The sequence below is a fragment of the Lasioglossum baleicum genome, chromosome 10 (genome assembly GCF_051020765.1).
Source record: "Lasioglossum baleicum chromosome 10, iyLasBale1, whole genome shotgun sequence".
NCBI classification, from domain to species: Eukaryota; Metazoa; Arthropoda; class Insecta; order Hymenoptera; family Halictidae; genus Lasioglossum; species Lasioglossum baleicum.
The window spans coordinates 3,544,538-3,562,460 of record NC_134938.1 but is presented as its reverse complement, the minus strand read 5'-3'; the positions used below and the strand labels follow the sequence as shown (position 1 = coordinate 3,562,460).

General features: G+C 42.2%; 1 long non-coding RNA gene across 2 annotated transcripts in view; it reads left to right on the top strand.

Annotated features, from left to right (window-relative positions):
- Positions 1-1,479: 1,479 nt before the first annotated feature.
- Positions 1,480-17,923, top strand: part of LOC143212755 (uncharacterized) — a 31,886-nt gene continuing 15,442 nt past the window's right edge. Inside the window, exon 1 of one of the 2 annotated variants that reach the window (XR_013009758.1) lies at positions 1,480-2,612. This is a non-coding gene — a long non-coding RNA (uncharacterized LOC143212755). Of the gene's footprint in view, positions 2,613-12,711; positions 17,515-17,923 lie in introns of those variants that run through there. The other variant, XR_013009759.1, reaches the window with a different exon arrangement.

Sequence of the window (17,923 nt, the reverse complement as noted above, 5' to 3'; positions counted from 1 at the left end):
ATATATAGTACAATAATATTGGGCTCGTTTTAAAGCTCGAAACCGATTAATTGTATTTATTAATTTGAATTAATGCAGATATTCTCGCAACAATAATTTGATGATTTAAAGTTTCAAGTGAAATTGAGTGAAGTGTGCGAAGAGTTTCAATTATTTTATCAGTAAAATAGCATTATTTTTTTGAGCCTTCGAATTTGTTTCACGACTTTCTTCTGATGAATACGTAAATCCTATACAGTGAGGGTCAATTAATGCATAAACTCAAATTTTTTGAAATTATGACATGCCGCGTTTTTTCTTACTCGAGTGGTGACTCAGAGTCACCACAAAAATTGTTGTACCGTTATTAAAAATATTGTTTACATTATTAACACTAACCGTGCCGAGCACAAAATGCGACTGGTATATAATTGTTCTATATATTTCTTAATAAATATATTATACATGTATAATTTTTTTAATTTCTCTTTTTACAACAATCTCCCTTTTCACAACAATACGTGCTTGAATGAAGAAATTTATTGAATAATTTCTCTAATGGAATCATCCTTGTAACTTCAATAATTATAAAATAAAAAATGTGAAACCGGTCGTGGTACGATTAGTGTCTAATCAATTACTAAACGAATAAGTATTGCTCGAGGTGTTATATCAATTTCATATCCATAAATTAAAAAGAAACTCATACAGAATGGAATTACTCTAGGTTGGAAGAAATGTTTAATTTTCGAATTAAAATAGGTCCAAGTGCAAAGGGTTAAAATCATACCGGTTCTAAGTCCGTGGTTTTAACACGCATCGAAACAATACCGTACAACGATTCATAGAATGTTGTACCACCCGGTAGAGCGGCGCGCGTGCCCATGCTTCGTTCACGGCCTGTACACGACTGTGTACCTTGCGGAGAGCGTCGGAGCTGACACTTTCGTGACACTTTACGCCCCGAAGAGCCCCCGAGAGCGCTCGTCGGGACTTTCGGGATTAATGTAATGGCACCCTCAGCCCCGTTCACCCGCGCCCTCCAGCGGCGCAGTCATCGGCCTTGTCGTTCCTGCTGTTGCGGTGACGTTGTCGACCCGAGAAGGACGAGAGAGAAGGAGAAAGGGTGAAATGGAGGAGGAGATAGGTAGATAGAGAGAGAGAGAGAGAGACCACGACGAATTTGTGACACGTCCCTGAAGAGAGCCTTCGCCGGATGGATTTGGAGGCGTGGCTCGACCCGCGAAAAAGCATCCACCGTACCGTAGACGAAAACATATGGAATACGAAAAGCTTGAACATTTTTTTGGCTGTCCTGGGTGCACTTTGCTTTATCTACGATTAAGATGAAGAAACCACGGTAAATACTGATTTCGAGAAGGTCTTTTCTTAGAAATACTTTTCTTTCGTGATATGAGATGCGGTAAGAGGAGACTTGACAATACCTTGATCGTTTTGAGTGTTGAATTCAAATACGTTTTAATGAAGAAGCGATTTCGTGGATAGAACAAATGGGTCGAAGCATCTTTGAGTACAAAGTTCATTTTTGATGTTATTAATTTACAAATTTATGTTGGATGACTTCAGTATTAGGCAGTGTTTCATTAATTGTCATAATGATTCGACTGTGGGAAAATAAATCAGAAGAAACATCACATGAATTTAACATCGGTATATTATTTACAACCTACTACAATTATTAGGAGACAAAATCAATTATTATGTAACCCTCTTTTCTTGTAAATGATGCAGACAATTTTTATTTTGCATGCCCAATCTAAGGTAAAACGGTGGAAGAATATTTCCATTTGTATAGCTGCATTGGTTGTGCGAAATTAATAAAAAAGAACTGATTTTATATATCACAATTTTGTTAATATTCTAGTGCAACTATTTGGATTTTATTTTTTTAGACGTAATTCTTAGAAAGGAAAATTTGTACATTGCAAGTTTGACCAAATTGGTCATGCCTCGTTGATTTTGTTAATATTCTAGTGGAACTATCCTATCTTTGGGACGTTATCTTCCGAACGAAAAATGTGTATATTGTAAGTTTGTTCGAATTGGTCATACCTCGTTGATTTTGTTAATATTCTAGCGGAACTATTCTATATTCAGGACGTTATCTTCCGAACGAAAAATTGGTATATTTTGTAAGTTTGTTCGAATTGGTCATACCTCGTTGATTTTGTTAATATTCTCGTGCAATTATTCTATATTTGGGACGTCATCTTTCGAACGAAAAATTTGTATATAGGAAGTTTATTCAAATCGGTCATACCTCATTGGTTTTGTTAATATTCTAGCGGAACTATTCTACATATATTCAGGACGTTATCTTCCGAACGAAAAATTTGTATATTGTAAGTTTATTCAAATTGGTCATACCTCGTTGATTTTGTTAATATTCTAGTACAACTATTCTATATTTAGGACGTTATCTGTCGAACGAAAAATTTGTATATTGTAAGTTTATTCAAATAGGTCATACCTCGTTGATGTTAACGTAATGGTTCCGTTAGACTGAATATCACGCAAAGCAGCGTGTGTTCAAAGTTTCAAACAACGGTGCTTTTCTAAATGGAAATACGCAAGTTGGAAAGTTCGAAAAAACTGTCAAGAGAGACGAATAGGTGAGCAACCTTATGCTAGTTACACGAGGGGTAATTTAAGGGTGGCAACTGCGGAACGTTGTTATCTGTTGTTGGTTTTCGTTAACAATTCAACGTGCGTGTCGCCTAGTCGTTAAGTCGTGGAGCGGTGCTCCCAGCCCGGCTGTATTTAACGAAAACGCTCTCGCTGCGTTAACGTTATCTGTAATTGAAAGTAATTACGGTGAAAAATGCTTGTGACTGTCAGGCGTGCCTGACGTATAAACCGGGGAATGGAATTGGTGTTCCGGAAAAATACCTGGCGTTGAATTAATAACGAGTAGGATAATCCGTGGCGGCTCACGGAAATGTTGATAGAACTATCGATATATCCTAGTAATATCTAACCCAGGCCATCCAACCGATATTCCCATTTTCACATCGTGATTCTGAAACTGTAATTTTGCAGATGAAAAAGTTATTCGCGTCTCTGTATCTCTGGAATCTATTAATCTAGAACCTATACGCCAGGACTGTCCCCACCATAGCGCCCACTTTCCCCTTCCAGAAGGTACATGCGGTGAGGCAATGAAGACACAATGGTTCGGAATCGTCAAAACGTGGCCAACGTGTATAAAATCGATGTCAATAGGTTCTCAAATGTGCAGAATAAGTTTTAGCATAAATATAAATTGCTATAACTCGCCCATTATCTTTTGAGAGGAGTTTGAAAACGAGCAAAACTGCATGTCCTAGAATGATCGCAGTTCTTCCTGAAATTAACGTTGTTTGCCTCATCATACCTTTTAATGAGCAATCATTTCAGCAGACCTAGCTATCCAGCGTTAAAGAGCGTTCTTTCAGCTGTGTGTGTGTATGTATAAAACTATTTTAAAACTTTGAAAATTGTCTTTTGAAAAACATCTACTTTTCTGTCTCTTTTTCTTTAACACTAAAACTACCGAGCACTGAACGCGATTAAAATGTCTTGGCTGATAAAAATGACAAGGCTCTGTATATTTAAATTTCGTGCAATATTTATTGCAATTTGTGCTTGGATAAAGAAATTTATCGAATCACTTTCCATGTAAGCAACTCCATAATTTCAATAATTATAAAATTAAAAATGTAAGACCGATCATTTTGCATAGAAGTATTTGCTAGAGCCTCCTTGAGAGATGGCTGCATAAAAGTTGATTGCGAATACTTGCAGATGACAAACAATTGTAGAGAAATCATTCTGGGGTCATAGTTAATGTATCAATTGTGTTATTTCGTTGGTCGGGACTTAACTGGTTGATAAAAGCTATAGTTTGGTCGCGCGTCTACCATCGCGAGCACTATCGCATTCCACTGTGCGCCATAGAAAGACAACGGATATTGATACGCGTTTGAGGGCTCGGTGGGATTCGAGCGGATAAAGGCTCGTGACAGTTTTAAAATCGTGTCGGTGTTTGTACCCGCGACGGGGTGGCGGGGTAACTCGGGTACGCGACGCGACATCCGGGGGCCGAATGTAATGAACGCGCGGCTGAAATCAACAGCTACGCCATTCCGATAAAAATGTCAATATTCGGGCGCGGCTAATTTGCTTTACACCGACGGTATACGCGTGGTGTTGATTGTACAAAGTAATTTGGTTGGTTTAACCGACACGTAAATCAACAGTCTTTTTCTCCTTCCGAGCGGACAAACGGCCGAACGGAACCGCCGCAGTATCAGATTGCGCCATTACAATTCACTGCCGACCCCCCGACGAGGTAATTAATTGTCGACGATCAATACCGCTTTAATATTAAGAGAGCCGCGATTTGTACCAGGGATCGCTGCGTTTCATTTTCCTGCCGTTGCGCCACGCCACACCGCGCCGCGCCGCGCCGCGCTGCACCGGCCGCTGCCGAAGATTAATATCGCGCGATCATGAATCTCCGCGCCGAAGATACGTATCGCGATAATCACGGTGGACGCTCGTGTTTTATTTTTTCGGAGGGTCCGAATCGTGTGTACAAAATGACCGCTGATCCAGATTACGCGACTCGGAAACGTCGATGATCCTCCTCTGATCGGTAGCTGTTCGTCCCTTTTCAGTCTTTCAGTCATTGTCTGATCGGTTGATGAATTTCAAATTTTTACCTCTTGCCCTACGATTCATTTTACAGTTTCAGTGATTGAAACTTTTTTACCACGCTTATATTAGCTTGCCGAGTTGTCGTCGTTGTATGCGTCAAATCTTGTAATCGAATTTTAAACCACTTCCCGATGAGCTAGAGACTTGAAACTTTAAACACATCTCAGAACTTGGTGACAATGCGACACTGAAAAAACAAATTTAAAAAAAAAACTGTGCGTTTAGGAGAAAAAAAAATTCTTAATATTAACCGTCACAGCTCGCCGCGCAACGTGAAGCATTCGTCCCGCACCTGCGAAGAATGTAACAGCATTCGCACGAAACGCGCCACTGAAAAGCAAAACACTGTTTCTCGCGTATCATTGGTTCGCCACACGCGTCACTTTTCCCGTCGCCAGAAATGACTGCGCGTCGCGCGTATCCGCGTAACGTGAAATCAATTTGCGTCGGGATCGACCCTATCGCCGCGACTCGTACTTGTCGAAGGGTGCAAAATATTTAGTCCCGACTGTAAGTGCCGCCTCTTGCCCGGAGGCAGTCCTAACAACCCTTGTTTACGTTTATGGCTTTGGGTTTGACGATCGCGTGCTACGGGTCGCGCTTGTACACACACACAATCCTCGTTGCCGAGGGTCCAGACACACACGCATATGGTATACATACCGTGCACAATGATGCCAAGGGGGTTGCCGAGGGTTTCGCCACCGTAGGTGTAGATACCAATCTCTGTAGCCGGGGGTTGAAATCGGCTACGGTAACCTAACCCCATAAACTCTCTACGAAACCTCCCTCTTGGAACTTAATTCGTCGAGAGTTGACGCCGGGGAACTTTAGGGGTAGTCTGTGGAGTTAGGGGGGTCGAGCAATGGGGATCGGGGGAGAGCGAAACACGTGGATAGGCGACGGGCGTCGAGCGGAAAAAGGAGGAAGCTCTGCAAGCGTTCAAGGTGAAAGGAGAAAGGTCGTGTACGGATGAGTGAGACGGAGCGGGAAAGGAGAAAAGGGTGAGAAGGGGTGGAGATAGAGACGGCGACAGGACATTTAGGGTGAAAGGGGGAGAAAGATGGGGCCGGATTGCGTTTATGGGGTGAGCCCGACGCGATCGCCATCGCCATTTATTGGCAATTTGCTAAATGAAACGTGCCGCGCGTACATCGTACGATTATTAGTACCCCCTATCGGGATGGCCCGGTCTCTCTCCGCTCGGAACCAAAGCTCTCTCAGCGCGTCGCGTCGAACAGCGGGAAGTACGAGACACGGGGCACCGGATATACATAATGGAATTAAAACGATCGCGGCCGAGGCTCGCGCGGAATTCGGAAGTTTCCACCGCGCTTTAATTTCATATCGCTGTAAATGTTACCGGGGCCGTTCGCGCGCGCGATCTGAAAATAATTTCGACGCGCGGCCCATCCCGTTCGACTCATAATGATTTCACCCGTTTTATCGCGTCGCTCGGTCCTCGTTACCGAACAATTTACGGCGCTACAATTTCATGAAATTATTATTTCAACGCGACCGCTGTACCGGGTGACGCCCAGCTAAACTAGTCGGCACGATTCTTCACCGTCGGCGGACACGAACGCCGACGCATTATCGACTGGAAACAACAATTGGCGTCTTTCGTTTTTCGGAAGTTGTTGACCTGGTTTGTCGAATTTTGTTAACGGGAGAATGGCGACTCTCGTTTCTCAGGTGTTGATCAAATATTTGCCGGTGCATATCGATAAACACGATTTCATTCCATCCGGTCTCTCGGTGATTTACATATTAACTTATTATTCTCTTGTTATATGAAACATACTATTCACTCGAAAGTTTTTGAAGCGTGCAATAAATATGTGACAAATTTAAGAGGGTGCAAAAAATGGTTTTCATTTGTAAATTCACCATTGAGTGGGTTTTTGTTTACAACTTTGGAACGATATTTCAAAGGGAAAACAGAAAGTTGAGTGACGAAAAGGAAAGGATTGTAGAAAGATAACAAGATAAAGAAAGAAAATCATTTACTATTTCTCTCCAAAAAATGTACGCAATGAAATTTACGTAAAGATCTGCAGGCTACTTGGAAGATTCGGACTGTAGGACAAAGAAAGTAGCTCGAAACTTGAACAACTGACAATGGAAACGTTTGCACCGTCTAAAATATTGTATTAGTATTTGATTCAATCGTTTCAGGACACCCTGTGAACGGTTTCCCCCTCGTAGCTCCTCCTACAGATCCTTCAACCTAAAAGCAAAACGAATTCGAAGCACGACCATTTGTTTGTTTTGTTTTTTCCCCCTATTTATTTTATTCCGAACGCAAACATCGTGTTTTTGCGCCGCTCGTAATTAAACGGAAAATTATTTTCGCTGGCCGCATTATTCGCTCGCTCTTAACGATTCAATTGAAAAATAAATTGATTCGAGCGGCAGCCGATTTGAAACGCGATTCGCCGAGCGCGGGGGGAAAAAAACAGACAACAACGGAACACGCACACTTCCGACGGGCGTTTTATTCGACGAACGCTCGACCGACCGATAAAATACGACGACGGAATTGTTATTATCGCCGAGTTCGATTTGATGTGCCTTTTCGAAACCCGCAGCCGCGTATCCATACGTCTACCGGCATTTTCGTGTCACTACCTTTCACGGAAGTTCCTTCGCGAGACCTCGGATCCGCCGATTGAATTTCCTTTCAGGTTATTTCTCCCCGTTTCGTACGTTTCGCCGCATGCACTTTCGAACTTCGCGGATCCACCCGCCGGATACTTCGGAGAATCACCTCCGTCGACAGGCCAAACTGTTTGAAAAATTGTCTGGCAACTATTTCGAGAAAATTAACCAATCGTGCCCGTTCGATCCTGAGGAAACTTCTCAGATTTGTGCAGGGGTCGTCGATGTAAATACGGAAAAGTCAGTGGATAGAGAAAAACAATCCAAATTCCAGGAAAATGTTAATACAGTAGAGCCTTGATCTAAGAAAAACCCGCGGGTCCGTGCTATTTCTTGGATCGTGTAGTTCTGCTATTTCTCTGCGACTATTTCTTCGTGAAAAGAACAGAAAAATAAAAATGTGATAACTTACTGCATACTGCCAATTAAACCAGGCCTGGGCTCCGAAAGTCGATGACATTGGCCAGGCCATGTTAAGGGATCCTAACTGTTATAACCAAAAAGAAAAAAGGTCATGGAATAACAATTACTTCATCGATTAAAATCGTATTGATTACAAATAAGGATTATAAGTAAGCGACAATTCTTTCTCTTGTATCATTTGCAAAATGTAATAGAACAGAATAGAGAATATGTTATTGAATAAATATCTGAATTTTAGCTTTCAATTTTAATTTACGAATGCTGCGAACATTCGATCCAACCTAATATATGATTTTTTTCGTTTTATGGGTATAAAACTGATATAATACCTCATACATTACTTAATTGTTTAGTAAATGATTAGATAGCAACATATTTAATAATGTAAATAATATTTTGAATACTGGTACAGCAATTTTTAGTCACCACACACATGAGTGCTAAGGGTTCATTTTTCTATTGCTACTAAGGCACAACAGCTGTTCACTCAATTAATTCGCCAGGAACTAATTGAAGGACGATTTTGATACTGTAGATCAAAATAGACCCAGACTCCGTCTTTGGAAGGTTAAAGACAAAACCAAGGTTTCTATGTGCTTAATATTGAAACGATTGAAATAATAACACGACGAAGATTTGTGCAAAATTCAAGAATGTAGAAGTTGCAGCAGATAGCTACCCCAATGTTAAAATCCACATCTTTTCCGTTATATTTTCTGTAAAATTGGTGTTGACAAGCGTCTGCACCCCACATTTGCCGTAAATGTTAATCGCGCGAACAATTTATCTCCGAGAGATTTTTATTCTGTGCTTTGAAATATAAATTGTGATTGCCGAAGGATGTGTGCGTGTTTAAAAATATGTAGTACCATTGTGCAAAAGCATGAAGTGCCTAGAAATATCGAATGTTGAAATGATACCGTTGAATTATCTCTTCCGTTTGTTAGAGCTTAATTTCTAGAGCGATCGCATAAAACACTCGTCGTGCTCAAAAACATCAATCCACCGAGCAGTTTTGTACAATTCAACGAGCGTTTCTTCTTTCGGTATCAATTTTTTAAAAGCGCGGCAAACTCTTCCGCGAGAGACAAATGCAAAAACGTCAAGAGCTGTTCAAATATGCTGCGTCCGTACTGAATAAAAATGTTTAACGAAAACATTTTCATGGAACCTCTCTTTCATTTGCTCATTTCAGTTACAATATTGTACAATATTTATCACTTTTATATGCCAGAGTCTCGCTGTGTTGCGCGCGTGGGTGGTCTATTTCCCTCGAAAACATTCGTTTCGTGTAATATCGAAGAATGTGGTACACTGAAAGCGTCCTGTAAAAAGCTATTGTCCAAAACGCGCAATGCATTAATAAATGTCAAATGGATTGTTGTAATGGACCATAAAAAATTTACGTGTCCGTGCGTGCGTCACAGAACACCGAAAATCGTTCGTCGCCATTTAAAAAGTGAAGAGTTACAAACTACATAGTTCATAAAAACACTCTTCCATCTAAGGTTTCCATCATGGATTCGGCGTTGTTTCAGTGTTGTTTGCAATCGGTTATTAATTTGTAAAAACAGTTATATCGCCTTTTTTTTATTAGAATGCTTAACACATATCACACTAGCAGTTGTTCTCCGTTTATATATTTCTGTTCTTTCCTGCATTTAGTAAAAGTTATGCTGATACATAATTATCTATAGTGGCGAGCATACATGTAAACACGGAAATGGGAAGTTGTCGATTTATTTTAATGTAATAGTATTCGGTCATTGCATATGAAATGTCCGCGATTCATAACGGGAACTAATACAAAGAATCGATATATAGTTTCATGTATACAGGGTGTCTGAAAAACGTTGTATTTCCTAGAAAAGGGTGATCCCAAATGTCATTATAAATAACTGTTTCCTGGTAAACTTTACTTTACCGGACTCAAAATTTGTGCCTTTCTCCCATAAATTATGATGTATTTGCTATGTAATCCAGAACCCCTCAACCTCTGGAGATGGAAACGTTTGTGGCTAATTATTTCTTAAAGGATACAGTCTCTGAAAAAAGTACTAAGTCCAGAGTTGTACAGTTCAGAGTGATGCACTTGATGGCGTCCTTGAAATCGATCTTGAGGTCGTTTTTCTAGGTCAATTAAATTTGGCAGTTGCCGGACCTTGAGCGCATCCTGTATCTATAATCAGTAATTGTTAATATTTCTATGAGTGTGCAGTGGTTTGTTATATGCGTAGGTGTATGAATGGAATCCACGATGAGACTTTGTATAGATATAATTAAAGTAATAATTGAATAGAGTTCACTCTTAGACTTAAACTTGTACAAATAAATTTAAACTTCTTCCTTTCACACCTCACATAACAACTGATAACATTTTCCAATTTCACAGCGCATTTCTCGCACGTTCTATTACATCGGACAGTATCAAACAGAAGAGAGTGTGATCAACTCTGCTGAGTTGCCACATGATAAGAGACAAATGTTGCCAACTCTATAAAACTTAACAGTAATTTTATGCAATGACTTTAAATCTGTATTCAGAATTGATTCGTTGCGTTATTTTCCCAAAGAAGAAAAAAATCAGACGTTACGGGAAAATAGGCTCAAATTTATAGAAAAAGTATGAATCCTTTAAGAAATAATCAGACACAAACGTTTCCATCTCCAGAGGTTGAGGGGTGCTTTCTACCCTTAAAAAGCAAATTTAATAAATTTATTTAATTAATATTTTTCGGTGTTTTTAATAAGTACGTTAAATTTCATTCAAATCAGTGAGTAGTGTTGCTTGTTAGTGTGAAGTGATACCTTTATTCACTTACAATCTTTCAAACTTTCCTGCCATATTCCATTTTTTCGTGATTCAGGGATAAACCAGAAGTTGAGGCAACGCGAACACCCTGTATCGCGTGCAGGTTGAAAGAGATAGCCCGATCGAAAGTGTATAAGCGTTTCATATCGAACAGGGCTATCTAAATATCAGCGCGTCCGCGCGCTGCCAAGCGAACCCGCGACTATCCGAATATTAACGCCGTTGGATATTCATAATATGGTTAGCCGCGTATCGGCAAATATCCGAATTGGCGGATGTTCATGTCATCGCAGATATTCGTATTACCTAAATACGATTTACGATTTATCGCGCAGGCCGATGTACATATATCCGACATGGCTGCAAACATTACCGAGAATATATAAGTCCCTTAATGATACGCGTTACGCAACGCATTTGCGTTTGTCCGCTCCGGCACAGAGATCGACTATGCCTGTGCAAACTGTCATCTATAAGGCATGCAATATACTATTTTGAACCTGAACGACTAAAACCGTGATGCGCGATAATAACAACGCCAATTAGAAACACGGATATACAGTCAGCGGCAATAATAAGTGGACACCCTTAAAAATCGCATAACTTTTTAGAAATTGGTCCAAAGGACTTGAATTTTTTTCAGATGTTAGACCGGCTAGTTCGCTAGAAGAATAAGTAAACAAAATTTTATTACGATTGCAATTGGTAGGAATTATACAAAATTTTTAAAAATGATGTTTTGTCAACTTTTTTATCTGGGCTCTGTAACGATAATCTAAAAAATGCGTTTTATAGATTTCGGTAACTTATATGCATACTGAACAATTTCATCGAAATCGGTCAACATTGCAGTGAGCCACATACGTTTAAAGATGAGAGCTTAAGGGTGAAAGCCGCAGATTTTCAGCCTTGCCAGGGCATTTCGCCCTTACGTGATCATCTTTGAACGTTTGTAGCTCATTGTTAAGCTAATCCTTAATACTAAACGTACCACGACCGGTCTAGATTTTTCTATTTCACAATCAATGAAATTATAAACATGCAATAGTAAGATACACTCCGGGATAAAGGGATAGCACATCATCTATTTTTCCTCATTTGATACATTAAACTGAAAACAATGAATATTTTAATATGTCAACATATTCTGACATGCCTGTACGTACAATGTGCCGAATACCATCCACCATATTTACTTCGATAGAATTTTCGAAATGAAAACGTAAATATTTAATTTACATAAAAACGTATATATTTAAAAACTTTCAACCATTTTCTTCGCAAATAGAACTGCCATAGATTAGGAGATTGAAGCCTCCTCTATACAACGTCTCCTTAAAAATTAATATACGACTTTCTTAACAGTTTTATGAAATCCAGACCCCATCCCCTCGGCAATCGAGCGTCTAAGCAAGCGCTCGGACCCGCGAAAAAATGTATAACGTGCCCGAGACCCTGGGGAACGTCTTTTCAATTTCTGACAATGCTCGCCCCGATCCGGTGCTCCGTCCATTATTACAAAACCGAAAATAAATGGTTAAAAACGAAGTAACCGGAGGGGCTTTTTTCTCTCGGTAACAACGTGCTTCTCGTTAAGTGGATTCATCCAGAGACGCGATGGCGAAAAGGAGAACGGACTCTCGCGCGCACGCGAATCCCCTGGAACATGTATGTATGCGTAGACACGTAGGAACACGCAGCCAAATACACGTATACATATATGTATGTATAGTATATACAATATAAGAGACGTGTATCGCGCGACGATTCAGAAGAAATGGAAGCGATCGTTGAACGGGGAGGGCATGAAAGGAGCAAGATAGTGGAAAAAGAGAGGAGATAGGAGAGAGACGGGTGGGGAAAGAAAGGGGAAGAGAGACGTGTGAACGAGCCCCGGGGCGAGATGGTTGGGTTAGGCTCGAACAGACACGGGTACGGAGCATAATAAAAAGATTTATTCGGCTTTTATCCCGGAGTTATTCAGCTCTTTTCATCCGGCCGGTGAGCCCGCGTTTTTTCTTCCACGCTACTACCGCTCTCTTCCCCTTTTATAAGTCTCTACGGGCGGAGCAATTCGACAAAGGGAGCGGCGGGAGCATCGGGGGGTGGAGTGGGGCTCGGCGGAGGGTGGGAGGGAGGAGCGAGATGAGACGGAGATAAAGAAAAGAGGGAAGCCGGAGGATGGCGAAGCCAGAGGGCCCTGATTAAAATATACGAGCGAGCTTCGCGGATTTCTTCTTATATCCCTGGATCCTTATGTCTCCCTTTCTCTTGCTCTCCTTTAACCCTCCTCTTTTTCTTCTGCACCTCTCTTGTCTCTCACTCGTTTTCTCTCTCTTTCTCCTTCTTTCTCGCTTCATCTCCACCCTCGGCCGTCATCCAGCCCATTCGACCTTTCTTTCGCGTTCCCCTCGAATGCCCCCGCGTATTCGGGGAATTCGAAATGAGCTGCCATCGCGAATTCACGCGCGCCGAGAATTGGACCGAGCGTATTTTACGCCTGAGTCCCGGACCCCGGCGAAACTGCAGAACAGCTACCTACCCTGCGATTTCGATGATTTTTCGATACGTCGTAAATCTCAACAGTTTGGCCAACCTTTTCCTCGGCGTGTTAATCGCGGTCTTGTTTAGTTTCCGAGATGTGCGCGAAAAAAAGACAAATATTTCTTGCTGAAGTCATTCTTCTGATGAATAAATGAATGAATGAAATTAATTTCTTCATGCAGGCACATATTATTGCAAAATTGCGAGAAATCTAAATAAATTCAGGCTTGTAATTTCATAAAATCACGTCCACTACTCACATATTATGCGATAAAGTGTCGGGATAGTTTTATACGTTTCGTATCGATAGGTTTTAGTAAGCGAGATCGTTACTAACACGCCAAAGAAAAAGTTGTTCACAACGTTGGGATTTATAACGTATCGAAAAATCATTGAAATCGGGGAACTATGTGTAGTACAGTTCCTCCTGTACTCGGCCGCCGATATCAGGGGGTTGCGTTTTACGCCGCGCGGCGATCGCTTGCGATAAATCCGCTCCCTCGCGTAAACTTACAGCTCGTAACCCGTGATCGACCGCGTTTCCGACACTTGCGAATCCGTTCCGGCCAGCTGAACGTTAGCCTTTCCTCAACCCGAAACCCGTCGCGTCGTGTTGTGTGCCCGAACGTTATCGCGACCCGCGATCCCACACGCTTTAGGGCGCTGTTTCCCAGAGAAACTGGATCCCGTAATTTCGACTCGCGATACCTTCAGAAACCGCCGCGCTGTGGTCTCGATCGAAGGATTTAGTGGCGTTCCGTCAAAAAGGCGACTTTTCCGGGCTACGAAACTTCTTCCAATATTTCTGTAGACAAATCGACAAATATGTACTCGTATTCGTACGGTTCTCGATCTAAACTGTGCATCGTTCAATGTGTTCATGATTTTAATAAATAAAGTTTACTCATAATTCTTTTAAAATCTTTTACCTATTTCCTAAGTAAATATAGTTGTTCTGAATTTGTTACAAACACTCATGTTAAACACATTCAAGTTTTCCCCGCGACTAGAACCTTGCAAAGTAGAGGAATACACGTCGAACATTCTTTCAAGTATAATATCCTAGCAACGAGCCACGAGCATCCACGAGCGTCGCTTGCATAGTTTTAAATCCAGAGTTTAAACAAGAGGATCCGCACACGGCACGGCGAAAGCTAAAGGCACGATATTCAAGAAGCGACTGAACTCTCGGATAACGTCTCGAAAGAATCCGCGGCGGGGTTCGTTCCGCGCGAATGTTCACCTGAAAAATCCGGGCAATCCTCTCTCTGCCCATCCCCCGGCTCGCAAATTAAAAACAGCGGCGGTTCGCGCCGCGGCCCGTTCCTCTGCGAGAGATTTTTAATTCCGAAATTCAAATTAAAATTGAATTAGCGATTCAACGGACGCGACGGGCTCGCGCTCGCCACTTAAGCCTTCAAACTCTTCCGTTCTAAATTCAAATTAAACCGTCCGATTATTAAATCCACCCTCCTATCTGGCGCGCGATAATGAAACCGAGTGAAAGCGACACGCGTACAAAAGAGGAATTCCGTGAGCGAATCGAGCACGCGAATCGTCGCGGATTTTCAAAGTTCACCACGGAAACTCTCCCACCTCCCGCGACCCCCGCCCCGCCGGTTTCTGTCTCTACGTCGCGGGTTTTCGTTCCGGGGGAATAAAAACTATTCTCGCGTTCGGATCCGCGGAGAGCGAGTAAACAACCGTGCCGCACGGAATAAGTGAATTTGTTGAAAGCGTGGGTGAGTGGAAAGCAGGTTGTGAGCGCGGCGAGGGGCCAGGGGAACGGAAGAGGAAAGGGGTAGCAGTTTGTAGAGGGGGAGGAAGAGGAAGAAGACGGGCGATGGTTGTTCGCTCGACAGAAATAGCCGCGAAGCCGTTTCAACATTCAAAGGCTTGCACCGCGGCAAATTCCACCTTGGTGCAACCTTTCATCCTTGCTGGCGGCGCCTCCCTTTCTCGAGCAGGCAGCCTTGTTTATCACCGGCGTCATATCGAGGGGATGGGGCGGTTGCCGAGACTCGAAAGAGAGACTCCTCGGCGTCGCGGCCGTAACGCAATTACGGCCGCACTTAATTTGTTTGAAGTACACTGCGCCACCGGCGGAGGTGTTAATGGCAACGCGACCTCATCCACTTCTACGGACCTCCTCCTCCTCCTCCACCTCCACCTCCCACCCTTCCTTCTCCTCCTCGTCCCTCTCGTTCTTCTTCTCTGTGCGCCACCGTGCCCCGCCAGCCCCGACGCCCACGCTTCTCATTCTCAACCCCTTTTCCTTCCGCCCCCGCATCACGCTTTCCAAGCGCCACGCCGCGCACAATACCCTGCTGCACTACCTACGGGGTGGCTCCGCAGAAATAATCGGAGGCAAATTTTTTAAGGGGACACTGGAACGCCGCGCCGTCTAACAAACAGTTGCCGTTAATTTGGCACTTCGCGTTCCGTCTCTCTTTCTCCCACCCGCGAATTTTTCCCGACTCCTTTCACACCTCTCCCCCCCTTCGGCTCCTTTTCACGGAAACGACTTCGAGACAGCGGACACAAGGAGCGCGATGAATGGGGACGTTCGTTCAGACGAAAATTGAGTTTATGAGAAACGGCGTAATTGGAGGTGGAACTTTTACAGGCCCCCGCTCTATGGAGACCACTGAACCTTTCTTATTCGAAGTCCGTCGTTTCAATGCGATTTCCCTCCCTATGGTCTCGCGATTGTACGCGGCGACCATTTGGTTTTCTTCTTCCTCCGTGGATCTCAATGTTCGGGAGGTATTGTTTGACAGTTCGGCGATCTGGCGTGAGTGAAGCGGTTTGTGCGTTTGCGAAAACAGCGTGCCGGTGAATCAGCAGCTCATTTGCCAAGTTGATTAACTCCGTGAAAGAGAACTAGACAAAATTTACGGAATACAGTTTTTGCAGACGCGACGGTCATTCTGTTGTTCCTAATGTAACGGATGTTCATTTTATTTCGTCGCCAGAAACTGAGTAATTGAATGACCATTTTGGGGGTTATCTGGCGAAGGGTTGATTAACTGCTTTGACAGTAAAATATGAGACTGTATAAAGATAAGATTTAAGAATATCTCAGCCCTATACTCTTATTTAATTTATTCAAAGAAGAAACAATTTTTTATTTGACTCCCGTCTCGACAAATTGTTTTGAAGAAAATTTTTATTTTACCCTTATCCAGCCATTGTTCGTCTAACTTAATTTCCATCTTGGTATCAAATTGATTCGCAATAATAGAAAATTAATATGATGGTGAACGTGCAAAATATACCGAATATTAATCAGCGTCAATAAAAAATGTGCTACATCGACGAACACGTGAGGGCAAGTCCCGTTTCGAGGTTTATTTTCAACCATCAACCCCTAACAGAATAAAATCGAATGTAAACCAGATTGATCGATATAATCTGCGATACCGCAAATGACGAAACCGTTTAAATAACTTTGAAACATGTTTTGTGTTGTACTCTAAAAAAAGGATGATGTTTTCGAATATTCATACACGATTCCACTTTGAACGTTTTATTTAAATGTTCAAATAACATAACCAACGGGAATGAAAAATCGAATGGAGTCCAAATGAAATAAAACGGGATGAAAATCCATTTATTCTCCAATCAAGTATCTCGTCTAAATTGTGTGTTTACCGCATCGGTAAACAATGAATTTAATGAATTTATGATAAAATTCAATAGGTCGAAGGCGAAACAGTAAAATCATTAAGGAAATTTCAGATCATTGCGTTTTCAATTTATCAACACTGTTGACAGAAAAAATACAGTTCTGTTTATCTCTCTTGTTTCTTACAATTGACTCGGAAAATGGTGAGATTAGGTTAGGTCCCGCAATTTTTGTGAAAGTATTTGTTTCATTACCTATTTTAAATGTTGGACTATCAATCAGTTACCAGCACAATGAACTTATCGTTCGTTGTCAATGTTGAAATAAAACAGTTCTGGAGAAAGCTCAAAACCCAAGAATTGTTGCGGTGTCGAATCTTGGCCCCTCGCAGGGGTGCCCCCCAGTGGAAGGGACAGTGATCGTGGAGATCCTCAGGGAGCATCACGACTACACTGTAGTTTGATTTTAAAAGTATGTATTTACCAGTGTGCATTTATTAACGCCAATTTCCACTATTAACCCTTATCCGTCTCTCAGTTTTTCAACTAAATTTATCCCTTTCTATCAAATTCTAATAAAAGAATTTTTACATTCGCTATATTTCTGTCCGTCACCGGCGGGTTGAGAATTGCCGGATGATCGCTGACTGGCCAGATAATGGTGGAAGAACGCCGGGAAAATATCTGTTTGCCGTTGCCGGGGCGTTGCTTAAATTTAGCGATCATAATCGCCCGCAAATATATACGCGGTGAGTAATTGGCGCAGCTGTATATTGCTAAAATCGTTAGATAATTGCATTATCACTTACGTAATTTCATCGAGCGAGACCGTCAAAGACTTCCGGGGTAATAACTGTTTGCAGCGTATTCTGCATTTCAATGCGAACAATTTAATTAACAACCGGGGCCAGCGGGGTCGGGGGAAGGGCGTCGGAGGTCGATGAGGGGCTGATGGGGAGAGGGGATTGTCGAAGGGAGAAGGGGGAGAGGCTGTACGCAATTGCGTTATTTACAGTGATAATACTATTACACTCGCGCGCGGCGTTACATATTTATGGTATTATCGCTACGGAGCGGCGGAGAGCGGCACGAATCGATCCGTCGCGTCGCGTCGACTCGCCGGTACAGTGATTCGGAAACAGACCGCGATGACAGTTT